The 13675-nt window shown below is 48.3% G+C and overlaps 1 protein-coding gene across 7 annotated transcripts in view; it reads right to left on the bottom strand.

Annotated features, from left to right (window-relative positions):
• UBP1 (upstream binding protein 1) overlaps window positions 1-13675 on the bottom strand; it is a 533655-nt gene that overhangs the window by 215094 nt on the left and 304886 nt on the right. The window lies entirely within an intron of this gene.

Raw genomic sequence — 13675 nt, 5'->3', positions numbered from 1 at the left:
TGAGGACAGATACATAACATATGGCGGTCAAATATGGAAGGGGATTCATAGAGTAAACAACATAGACCAGAAGGACAGAGAGGAAGAAAAGAGAGGGGAGCCCCCACGGATAAACTCGGCAGGCTCCCAGCCCAATATGGCCTACTTGAAGGCCTCTCGCCCTAATGTCCGCCGCCTGTAGTGAAAGAGCAGGAAATCACCCCAAAGCACTAAACAGCTGAAAGTGCCTCCACTTAACCCTGCCGCAGTAGCAGCAGCGTGGCACACCGCCATCACCAGGAGTCGTAGGCCGAGATTACTCATCTGTGAACTATGCAGTCCTACTGACCAGTTCAGTGCCGGTGGCTCCACAGGCAGCTATTGCCCCGGCAGGCTCAGTGTGCTCAGGAGCCACTGCTCACGTCAGCCAGGCTCTCCACACGGAGCAGCCCAACTGCTGCACAAGTGCTCCAAATGAGGCCTTCAGGTAGCACTGAGAATTGTTCGGTGGGAACACCCATCCGCACCCCCTACCCCAGAAGCAAAGTGCTTAAAAATGCGCCCCTCTACTCAGGATGTCTGCAGCGGGGTACTGCAGCCTGAAGGTTGCACCAGCGATCCGGCACACCCACAGCCTCCCTGTACCCATGGTCCGGGCTCCTCTCGCGGCATGGTACGGCTGCCGCACTGGCCCTCTGTATGTTGCAGCCCAATCCAGGTCGTTCAGCAGCCCCTGGGTGACAATGATACCCCCGAGATCAGAGGGGGATGAGTGAAGAGCATTCGGCCTAACAGGGGATCCGATAGCACACGTCAGCAGCCGGATAAACTCGGACTCACCTCTAGGGAGTGAGAGCTCACGAAGGGACGTCTGCCATCTTGGCCAGTTAGGCCACTGCCCAACATAACAGAAAAATTAACACCCAATTAACCTAACATCACAATTATTTTGAACAATGTAATTTTTTTGCCAACCTGACAGTTTCCTATTCCTCTTTGAACCATTTCCACCCAAACACCTTTGGCACATCAGTACACACCTCAGGCACTTTACACTATGAAACTGCTTCATTTGAGTTAGAAACACCTTCCAATGCAACCTGTGTGTCTTGAGTACCTCCACACAAACTACCACTGGACGCTTCCTTCCTTGTTCCGACAACTTCATCATGTAAGCAATCAAAATCCTCTTTTACAGATTTCTTGCCAACTTCCTCCACACGTCTTTTGACCCAATGGCAACTCTTCTAAGGTTCTACACCTTACCAATACTCAACGTAATTGCATTATGTAAAACTTCCGGTTCATAAAAATTGACTCTCTCCTTAGCAAACTTTTTTTTTTGAAATACAGACCCAATTACCTACTTCACATTTTGTTGCTTTAACTCCATGTTTATTATCAGGATGAACTTTTATCTTGACTGTCCATCATTTTATTACACGCCTCATTCAAGGACCACTGTTCAACACCTGTGCGAAATAACCGATCAGGATTATATTTTGACCTTGGCTTTCTTCTCCTCATGATCACAAACCGAGAAAGGTCTGTAGCTTCATTACATGACACGCTATAAGCCCACACAGTTTATTTGTATTACTATGCTTAGCCAACTGAATGATTTCTTTTATAGCATGGTTAAACCTTTCCACCATGCCATTTCCACTGTAATTGTATAGTGACATTGTTTTATGCTTTTTTCCTAGTTTTCCAATATACACCTTTGCTTTATTAGTCAATAATTGAACACCAATGTCGCTTGAAACAGATACAAGACCAAATCAGTATCTGCCTGATCAACAACTTTTACAACTAGCCACCTAGAAAACAAGTCCATCATTACCAAAATCTACTTCTGAGGGAAGTCAACTGGACCCATAGCAACACATTCCCACAGATATTTTAGAATAAAACCTACACTAATTGGGTGTCGCAGTGTGCTCAACGATTTATCAGCCATGGAACAAGCCAAACAGTCCCTTACAAACCTTTCAATAGCTCGATCACGTTCTGGCGGCCAAAATACCTTTTTCCACTACAGACATGTTTCTAACTATCCCAAAATGACCTTCATGACACAGATCAATAATACAGTTCTGTAACCTCTCGGGAGGAACAATTCTTTCACCCCTGAGAAGAATTCAAATATTTACATATAACTCAGACCTCACTTCCCAAAAAGGTTTTGCCTGTCCATTTAATGTCCCCTTATTAGGCCAATCATCCAGGATAACATATTGTAACATCTTATCATTCATATATTCTACTTTCCAATCTTTCTTCTTGATTGCTGAAAAACTCGTACTAAGTACTAAGGCAACTTGGAATCCATTCCACATTTCATCCTTGCATTCGCCCTACTGCACAGGCATTCTTGAAAGAAAATCTTCAAACATAATATCTTTCCCTGGTGTATAAACTAATCTGTATACAAAATCCTGCATACGCCTGGAAATTGTCATCAGTCTGGAAGACGCTTTAACAGGACCTTCTGTTGTCAATATCTTAACCAGTGGTTTATAATCACAACAAACTGTGCATGGTTTACCCCAAATAAAAGATATTAAATGTTCTAAAGCCCAAGCACGAACACGACAAGGCTTCTCTCTCAATGATTGGGTATTTCTCTTCACTCAGGGACAAAGATCTAGAAGTATAAGCAATCTTATGCTCTTTCCCTTTATTAGCCATCTGAGTTAAGACAGCCCCCAGGCCTTTGTTGCTTGCATCAGTAGTAATTATACTATCTGCAATTGAATTTTTAGAAAAGTAGCATTAGCAATTTCTGTTTTAATTAAACAGAAATCCTCCTTGCACTATCAGCGTTGAGAAACAACTGACAAGAAAAAGAGATGCAGATGAGATTACCTATTTAGTTTCTGGCAGGCAACCCAGATATTTGTGAACACTTTTTATGGATGTCCATTGAAAACAACATCTCCCTAAAAGGAAGTGTGTGCTTTGCATACCAGGAAATATAAACGTATTTGCAATGGGGTTGAAAGATTTTAAATAGTGCCACAAAACCTTCCTGTTCTAGTTGTCAAATAGGATACTGCACTGCTTGGATCTCTGAGTCCTGTTTTCACTAAGGGTTAGGGGACCAAATATAAACTGGGCTAGATTCTACATACATACATGATACTATGTAGTGTCTTTTTATATTTTATTTATTCATTTTTTCCATTCTTGTATGTTTGAAGTTTGAAGAAGGTAAAGAGGCTGTGCCCAGTTTGATGGCTTACCGAAGGACAGCCTTGCAGCAGTGTCATTATTGAAAGAATGGAATCAGAACTACACTATCATTGTTGGGACAGGGAGTTTGATTACTTCTGGGATTGCTCCTGCTAGTTGCCATGTCATGGAGGTATGGAGGGGGTGAGTTTAGAATAATTTTACTACAGTTCTCAATGCTGCAGTCCTGAGATACCATCTGACCAAAACATTCAGGCCAGAGCATCTACCCTTACAACCTCTGCCGCTTCCTTATTCCAGTCCTCACTAAGGAGACACATAGGTGCCTCAATATTTAAAAAAAAAAAGTTTGCTAAAACATATGGAAATAGGCTTTATTCCTCTTTCCTAACTCCTTTTCATGATCTGGCTTAACACAGCTGTTTCCATACAATTATGTGAGCATCACTAAAGAGAATCTTTATTGGGTACTTGCACAACAAAGGGCTTGCCCTCCACGCAGCTGTGATCATTTTGTTTATTTATCCAGCTGTTTTAGCTTACATTTTTGCGGGAACACACATGACATTGAAATGCTATTAAAGTGTTCTAGATAACTAGATAATTTATGTTGTTTGTTTGTGGCAGCAGTACAGATGGGAGTAAGGTGGTCATTAACCTTCACAGATTTTTAGGTCTGGCTCGACAGTCCTCTGACCTTTTAACCTACACCACTATTATTCTACAGTTCTCTGCTTCCACACAAATACATATATATTCCCATGGTATGTACTTGTAATGCTTCAAAAAACATGCAACATTCCTTTAAACCCAGACCAATTAGAATTTTCAATGCTTACATAACTATACATAAGTGAGCTTTATACACCATTAATCATTGCTCTGTTTTCCAATACTTTAATCATAAATACCTAAAGTATTAATTATTTCAGGATATGCAAGGTTGGTTCACAATTCTACACCAGTGTTTCATATGAGGCCCTCTATGGCCCCTTACTCTGCCCTGTGCCATGCTAAGCTGGTGGCAGCCACTAGTGAATCAAGTGGGGACGCACTGTCCCACATTGGCTTGTACTGGTTATGAAATTCAATATACTATGCTCTGATGGAGTATATCATGCATGCCACCTGTCATTCGGTGGGGTTTGAGAGGCTCAGTGTGTCATCACAGTAGCAGACAAGGGTTGAGCAAGACTTTCAAAGTACCACTGAACATACAATCCAGCTACGGAGGCACTAGCACCATGCCAAGCAGGCATACATCCAACATGATCCTGTCGCACACACAAGGGTGTTGACAAGAGACGGGCTGTGCAAGAGCAGAAGAAGAACAGCAACTGTCTCTGTCTTGAGGGCCTGCAAGCCATAATGGAGAACCAAACTGGTTATTGTCCATAATATGGCCATACTCTGCAGTATAAGAAGACTCAACAGCTACAGACAGAAGGCATAGAAAAAAGTCTACACAGTAAGACATTTAACTCTATGTCTAGTAGCGTATCATAAAATACAGACCACCCTCAGTTACTTTGAGGCAGTAAAGAAAGCGGAATGTTGCACACAGTGTTTCGGTACCATACTAATGATTGTCTTGTTCCTAATTGATACTACATTTGATGGATAATGTTCATCAGCAGCAATAAGCAACCACAGGAGCAGTGGTTACCACAAGCTGCGCTGAAATCTGCTATGAATTATTATATCTCTGGAAGATGGAAGCATCGGAGCACATTTCTAATTCACCTTTCTTTTACTGGAACCTAATATTTTGAGGCTCCAAGTAGTGAAAAAATGAGATAGACGGCAAAGGAATAAAACATCTTTTGTCCATCTAAGGGAGAGTTGCCCTGGCACGTTTGTTCCTTCTTCAAAGCAGCTCACTCCATAGCACAAAGTTCAAGTCTCCATTTCAGGCCAGGCCAAAGGTTGGGTGCAACCGAAGGGCGCTAGAGGGCGCCGGACTGTAATGGCCACACACCTGTGAGGCTCTCGCCAGCCGGGCGAGTTAACACTTCAATAGTCCATCCTAAATCAAGAAAATAAACTCCTTACCGCCGTCGAGTGTTGGGCTGGAGCTGGAGAGCACCTGTGGCGAGTCTGGGGCTGTTCTGCCTAGCGGAACGGGAGAAATCGCTGCCGAGGGTACCGGCGGCTGCTGCGGAGCTCCGGCCGGAGCGTGAGACCAGCGCGAGTCCTTGCGCGACACCGAGGCGTACACGTGGACAGAGGGCCGCGGTGCGCGGAGGCCTGCTGGAGGAGGCGGAAGATAACTGGTGCGGTGGACGGACCCTCTGACGGCTGGGGAGGACCTGCTGGAGTGCCGGTAAGGCAAGGCCGAGCTGGGGCGCTGTTGGGAGCTCTGGGCTGCGTGCCGGCCGCTACCTGCCAGGTCTCTCCTCTTTTCGACAGGGGGGGGGGAGGTGCGATACCTGCCCGGAGCTGTCCCTGGAGGTGCGGGACGAACCGCATCCCTGTAACCTCCCTCCTCCCCCCTCCTGAACCACGGCGCAGAGACGCCCCTGCGGGGCACGCGCTTGCCGCATACCTGGTTGAATTCCGGCCTGGGGGACTGACTGTTGCCGCATGGCGCCCTGGCATGGCTACTAACCCGCGGTGAATGCTTCTGCAGGCATTTCTGCCCCGCCACTGCTGACTCTTTCAGGCCAGACACACGCTAATAGAGGAGGCTGATCATCTGGTCGGGCCTGTCTGCTCATCGTCACCAGGCCCCAGGAGGCCTTTGCGGGGGGGCTCCGGCGGGGTGGCGGCCGTGCGCTGCAACTCATCTTTCGGATGGACATTGTGTTTGGCGATCTTTGCAGTTGGGGTCCCCCACATTAATACATCGTGCCCTTGCCTTTTCGCTGACTACGAGTGGGGCCGGGTGTGGCAGTGGCTCCGGGTTCCGGGCTGTTCCTTATCAAGATACACACCGGGATCCTACCAGCCCCGGCCGGAGTCCCCCATACTGGTGGCCTATAGGAGAATCTATCTCTGATACCCGGCTATAATGGGGAAAACAGACACTAAGCAATCCAGACTCCCCTTCGAAACTCAAAAGAAAAAAACCCGCGGCCCTCCACCGGTAGACGGTGATCCTGATGGAGGAGACGCTGACGACGTGGACTGGAAGGCGCTCCTGCTCAACATGCAGACTAGCCTCACCTCCATCGACACGAAAATTGACGGTATGTCTCGGCGCCTAGACTCTGTAGTACATAGGCTCGACCAACAAGAGGAGCGAGTTAAGGAATCGGAGCAACGAATTTCTGGGCTAGAGGATGGGGCGACGGGCGCCGCCATCAAAGTATCGCACATGGAGAAATTACTGAAGGTGATCGCCGACAAGAACGAGGACTTGGAGGCGAGATCGCGGCGCAATAACGTTCGCCTTATTGGTCTGGCAGAGTCTACATCCGTTGGCAAAATGGAAATCTTCATTGAAAAGCTCCTGTCCGATCTATTTGGCGCGTCCGCCTTTTCTCCGCAGTTGGTGGTTGAGCGAGCACATCGCACCCTGGGCCCTCGTCCCATGCCCGGAGCCCCCCCACGGCCTATCGTCATCAGATTTCTGAACTATAGGGATCGCGACACCCTACTTCGCCTAGCCCGGGAGAAACAACCTGTCCAATTTCAAAACACCACACTCTCCTTCTTTCCAGACTTTACACAATCGGTGCAAGATGCGCGCCGTAAATTTGGGTCGGTCAAGAAACGTCTGATCCAAAGTGGAATTCAATACTCCATGTTGTACCCGGCTCGCCTACGGGTGGTCCATTTGGGTAAGCCTCATGTTTTTCAGGACCCTTCTCAAGTGTAACTCTTCCTCAAAGATCATAGGGGCTCCCGGGGGTCTGCCGGGCCCTCATCGGAGGGGGCTTGCTCCCGATCGCCCACTTCTGCGCTGGACTGATTAAAAGCGTTATGGCCATTGCTCTGGCCCATCGGGTTGCTCCAGTCTTGCTTCAGCTCATGCCATAGGCTCGGGCCCGGGCACCCGCTGTGCGCATTGGTCTGTACCATGGCCCTCGCATGATGAGCCGCGGCACACCGGACTCTATTGCTCTCATGGTTTTCCTTGATGTTACTTAACTAAGACCTCGCCCCGGCATTTGCCTCCCCTTCCCGCGCCTTCCACTGGCTAATGCGCCTGACGGACAGCGGGTGAAATATCGGGGGAGGTGAAAGGCAGGTCCGGACCCCTTGTGTCCCCCAATTGGGTGTTCCCCAGAAGGGTAATGACTTGGTATTCTGTTTTTGTAAGGGGTGGGGGAGATGCTCGGCATGTTTGGGATGTCGGAGTGGGCGGGTGGGGAGGGTTTCAGGGGGTTGTATTTGGTTTGTTTGAATTAAGTTTAGGAAAAGTCAACATGCATAGTGTCGTTGCACCATCTAACACCTTCACAATACAGTGGCATGCGGGATGGACTTGCGTGGTGAGCTCCCGGACCTATTCTTCCACTCTCTGCAGACATGATTCGCACCGTACACACTGACATGGAAGGGGGAGGGCTGCTCTCTGCTATCACCTGGAATGTGAGAGGCCTGGGAGATCCGAGGAAGCGGAGACACATCTTGGGGGCGTTGGACAGATTAAGGGTGCAGGTAGTTTTTTTGCAGGAGACACATATGGATCCCCTCCGTGGTGGTACATTTGCCACCCGATGGGCGGCACACTATTTTTGCGCCCTACTCATCCTATGCGAGAGGCACCGCGATTCTGATAAAAAGGGAGGTCCCCTATACTCCCCTGGGCACCGTAGCCGACCGGGAGGGACGTTATTGTATGGCTTGGGGAAGAATAGGTGTTGAAACCGTTACCATGGCCTGCTCCTATGGCCCTAACAGTGATGACCCTAGCAGCTTTATTGCTCTCTGGAACAGAATCAGGAAAGTGGGATCCACACACCTCATATGGGGGGGCGACTTCAATGCGGTGCTTGATCCTGCGCTAGATAGGTCCAATCCCTCTACACTGCACTACACCAACACTCACAGATACCTGCGTGACATTTGTGATACACAGGACATCATAGATGCCTGGCATCACCTGCATCCGACTCAACAGGAGGGGACACACTGGAATACTGCACGCGCCACGTGGGCCAGACTAGATTACCTGCTGATTTCCAGAAGTTTAGCTCCCTCGCTGGTCACAGCACAACATGTAGGCCGTACGCTCTCTGATCACTCCCCGGTGCTGGCTAAATTCCGCATACCTGACGTGATGGGGAGATCGCCATCCTGGCGACTCCAACCCAACATTTTACTTGACGAACTGTTCCGCACAGAACTGTGTCAAGACATTGAGGACTTCCTATTGCATAACAAGGGGTCAGTGGAACGTGTCGCCACCCTATGGGAGGCGTTGAAGGTCACAGTGCGGGGAGTTTGTATCTCCAAGAGCTCCGGTGTATTGCGCACCCTACGTTCCACATTGCACAAATTGGAAACCACACTGCACACATTAGAAACTCGACCCGATTATGCCACTAACTCGGATGCGCAAGCACAATATCGGACGGCACTGTCGGAGTACAAGTCCACCGCGGAGAGAGAGGTTAATTTCAGGGGTAAATACTTCAGAGCAAGAGCCTATGGGGAGGGAGAGCGCCCCGGGAGATTCCTGGCGGGCGTGGTTCGCCCCCAGCGGAGCTCCAATTTTGTATTAGAACTGGAGAGCGACGGAGGGGCACCTTTGCGTGACACAAAATCGCTCTTGGATGCCTTCACTGCCCATTATTCGGCCCTTTACTCTACCACCAGAGTAGGTGAACTCGATATGGATGACTATCTGAGGGAACTCACATTGGGATGGCTTTCGGACCGTCAGCGGGAGTTCCTGGCTGAGCCCATTAGCCTGGAGGAAATTCGAGACGCAATTGGACAGATGGCGCCGGGCAAGGCCCCCGGCCTGGATGGTTTGCCCATGGATTTCTACAAAGCCTATGTGGATATCCTAGCTCCCGTGCTCCGTGAGGTTTATATGGAGGCGTATGAATCCGGTGCACTGCCCCCATCAATGCAGGAAGCTTTAATTACCTCCCTGCTGAAGCCCGGGAAACCACCTCAATATTGCGACTCTTACCGCCCCCTCTCCTTAATCAACTGCGACGCCAAGATTCTGACCAAAGTCTTGGCAAATCGATTGCAGTTGCTACTGGGAGGTCTGGTGCTGTCGGATCAAGCGGGATTCGTCCCAGGCAGGGCCACCTCCCTCAACCTCCGGACCCTCTTCTCCATATTGCAGAATGTAGACCCTGGGTTGCCAATAGCGGCGGTCTTCTTGGACGCCACTAAGGCATTTGACTCCCTGGAGTGGGACTATCTCCAATGTATCCTGCGCAATATGGGGCTGCCGATTGGATTCACGCAGTGGATAGGTATCCTTTATAGTCGGCCGGTGGCTCGGGTTGGTGTGAACGGTCGGATATCCGAGGCCTTTGCTATATCGAGGAGGACACGTCAGGGGTGCCCCCTATCCCCATTGCTGTTCGCCATAGCGATGGTGCCGCTGGCGGCTCGGCTCCGACAGCATCACAGGGACAAGGCTTTGCGCTACTTGCAGCGAGTGGTGCTCATATCTTTGTACGCGGATGACATCACGCTGTATATCCGCGACCCTGCTACTAACCTTAACCCAATCTTGAGGGAATTCATTCGGTTTGCGGGCATGTCCGGAATCCATATTAATTGGGGAAAGTCCACTATATTCCCGCTCACCGCGGCTGCCCAGCCATTTCACCTTGATTATCCATTGAAGTGGTGCGAGGATGAGGTCCGGTATCTGGGCATACTGCTCTCTCGGGATCGGGAAGAATTGATGCGCCTGAATTACGGCCGCACATTTGATCATATTCAAACTTGCGTGACCAGATGGATCACACTGCCGCTCTCTTTTGCGGGTCGTGCTTCTCTCATTAAGATGGTGGTACTTCCCAAACTCCTTTACCTCTTCTTAAATATCCCATATTATCTGGGCAAGTCTTTCTTCCAACGTTTGCGCTCCGAGCTTATTCGTCTAGTTTGGGGGGGGAGACGACCACACCTGAGCTGGGACGTATTAACTCGCCCATTCGCGCAGGGTGGATTTGATTTACCAGAGTTTGAGCTCTACTACTATAGTGCTCAGGCGCACTACGTATATCACTGGTTCCACCCCACTCCCTTTATGCCGCAAATAGCAGTAGAACATTGGCTGGCAGATCCCATCCCATTGGAGGGTGCCATATTTAGTGCACCAGAGACAAGGGTTGTGCACCATGCAACAGTTTCCACTTCAGTCCTGGCATGGCGGCATATCGCAAAAAGACTCCGCACGTCCTTGATGTATTCCCCATTGCTTCCCCTGGCATACCATCCTGAGTTACCCGTTCTGCAGGGACAAAGAAATTTACGGACAAACTTAATATTAAGACTTGGGGCGACCTCTATAAAGACGGACAATTTCGTTCATTGACACACATCTTCGCGGACGGCACACCCACCCCAATGGACACGTTTCTCTACATTCGACTCCGCAGTGGCGTTCGTGCACTCACAGAGGGATTCCCAAATGAACCACCCACCTTAGACCCTTTGCACTTATTGCTAAAGGCTACCACTCCGGCACACGCGGTCTCCAAGCTCTATCACTCACTACACGCTACACCGGACCTAGAACCCTGCAGGGCACGTACAAAATGGGAGGCAGAATTGGGGGTACCCGTTGAGGACGAGGTTTGGAGCTTTTGCTGCCTACAGACCGAGCAGATCTCCTCCAGCAGTAGATTCAGGGTCATCCACTACAAGTTCCTGCATAGGCTTTACTGTACTCCTGCTCACATGTATAGGTTGGGCCTGCGAGAGGATGATCTCTGTTGGCGCTGCCGCTCACCAGCAGCGGACTTTCTGCACATGGCCTGGAACTGCCGGGAAATCGCCGACTATTGGTTTCAGGTATACTCTGGCATTTCGGAGATGACTGCTGTCCCTATGACACCTTCTCCGACGCAGGCACTTCTGGGCTACACAAAAAACGTCAAAAAACCGGTTCGCAGGTTCACCACGGTCGCTTTTCTCATAGCAAAGGGACTCATAGCATGCAGATGGGGTAGAGGCAGGGCTCCTAAGTTTAAAGATTGGATCAAAGATATGGTACATTGGCAGGAAACCCTGCTTAGATATGCAGAACTTTTGCCCTCAGCGTCCAGACCGGTAGATATTTGGAGTCCCCTCACAACCTATCTGTTATCGCATCCGCAGACATAACATGCCCCCAGATAACCAATTGCTCAGACCATACACTACTGCCTCCACTGGAATGAATGGCCTGGGGAGATGGGGGTGGGGATTCAGTCGGGTGTCGGTGGTCCAGTTATTTCCCTCCTGACATTTGGACCGGCTCTCCCGCTGATGACTGGCGGATTGACGGGGTGCTGCCACAGCCCACTCCTATGATGCGGGAGGGGGATGGATGATAATTCCCGCTCACGGCACGTCCGACAACTATGGATCTACTACTGTGATTATGATGTGTTATACATTGAAGACGTGCCATGGGGGGTTGCCACGCGTGTCGGATCTTTCGAATACCAAAGTTTTGTATGTTCCTACGGTCACTGATAGAGTACAGGTCACACGACACATAGCATGTTGCAGCCCCATTAACTGCCGTACCATACGTCGAATGTTCTTGTAACGCTGCCGGCCCCTAGCGGGTTGTAGGCGGACAGCTGTGTACACTGCCATTTTTCATCTCACATACTCTGCCGCCGGCCACTCGTTTGGTTGTAGGCTCAGGGGCTGTGTATTGTTTCTTCCTGCTGAATAAAGGTTTTGTTGAAACTTAAAAAAAAAAATTAAAAAATAAAATAAAAAGGTTGGGTGCAACCTTCAATGATCAACCCTGCCCAAACTGCAGCATATAGGGTAAACCTGCAAATCCTTGAACATTTTTTACAGAAATGGATGTCTAAATTGTAGTGGACGATGTCACTTCAGGGGAAAAGATGTGGGGTTACAGCCGGAATTGCACTTTGGAGCTGGGCAACCAGGTGTGGGCCTTGCCATTGACTCAACATCCTGTGGTTCTTGGCAAATCACTTAATCTCTACATGCATTCAAAATGAATCTTACCTTCTGTAATTTAACTGGTGGCCATGAAAGCTCATCCAAGCCTTTGGGCCGAGATTGCATCATATAAAACTTCATAAAGTCTGTTGTTTTGAAGATCAGTCCATTGGAGCTCTTCTTTGTATATATTCCTCACCCACAGTATTTTTTTACATGAGCTGTTCTGTCAGTGGGTATAATTGCAGTTGGAAAGGATATCAGTGATAAAGCGCTTATGAACCTGCAGGGTTAAGGGATGCTCTTCATTGTTCTCTACATGAAGCATCTGAAGATTTCAGGCCAATCTAACAGCTGAAAGACCAGAAAAATGTGGCATAGCATCTCCCACTCAGGACAACCGCACTCCAGCCACCCTACAGCTGAATGCTATATGGTATTTTCTGACAATAGGCTTGTAGAGTGAATACCGCCATGTCCCTAGCCAACACTGAATCAGGGATTCCAGCAATTTACAGGGGTTCAAAACTTTTCCAGTTTTCAGACCTGTGTAATGGAGATGGCCCTCATCTAATGAAGACCATTAATCCAAGTGGAGAATATAGTCTGCAAACCTATGTGCTCTTCAGGCCATGTTCGCTCTTTTAAAGCCAGACAGGAAGGACAACTAGATAGTGGAGATTCATGTTAACAATCATGGTGGACGAGAGTCCAGACCTAGTTGATGTGACTAACTCGTTCTGCCTTTGGGCAAAGCCAAAACTGATTTCTCCTACCGCTTCATAACTACCACAGATGGGGACTTTCCAAGCAAATTAACTTACTCGGTAGTTCCTTCCTCAGAGTATAACTTACATCTTGCAAACAATGGATTGGATTAGGCAGTCCATACTTGTATTGAATAGCATTCCAGAAGCATGCTTAACTACATGCTGTACTTAGGGTACCCAGAGTAACCCCTTCACGCATTATCCCCATTCCACTTCTCCCTAGAGTAAAGACTTGCCCTCCGACGAGGGTTTACAAAATTGTTAGTTCATAAAGGTCTGACATTCTAATCCTAGCAGTCACAGTCATCACTATAAGGCCCATTTTAATGTTTCGCTAAGCTTAACATTTTCTTTCACATTAAATGCATGCCACATATATGGCTCAAAAACAAAATCAGGATTTGCAAAATTTGAGTGGTTCACAAATGAATTCAAGTGATTTTAGTACAAAATGAATTAGCCAAGAGACACTATTGCTAGTATGAACCTAACAAATCTTATAGTTCATTCATTAATGTAGGATTAAAGTGAAACTATACTAAACAACAACAAAGATGAACTGAAAAGAACACATGTCCTTTACAAGCAACCTTATATAAAAAAACAGGATACACAAAGGTAGAACAAGATTAAAGGAGGAGAGGAGAAACACATCCCCCAAAAAACATACAAAAGTCAAA

The sequence above is a fragment of the Triturus cristatus genome, chromosome 5_2 (genome assembly GCF_964204655.1).
Source record: "Triturus cristatus chromosome 5_2, aTriCri1.1, whole genome shotgun sequence".
Classification (NCBI taxonomy): domain Eukaryota; kingdom Metazoa; phylum Chordata; class Amphibia; order Caudata; family Salamandridae; genus Triturus; species Triturus cristatus.
Note: the sequence above shows the minus strand (reverse complement) of the source record. Positions and strands in the feature narration are given on the sequence as shown.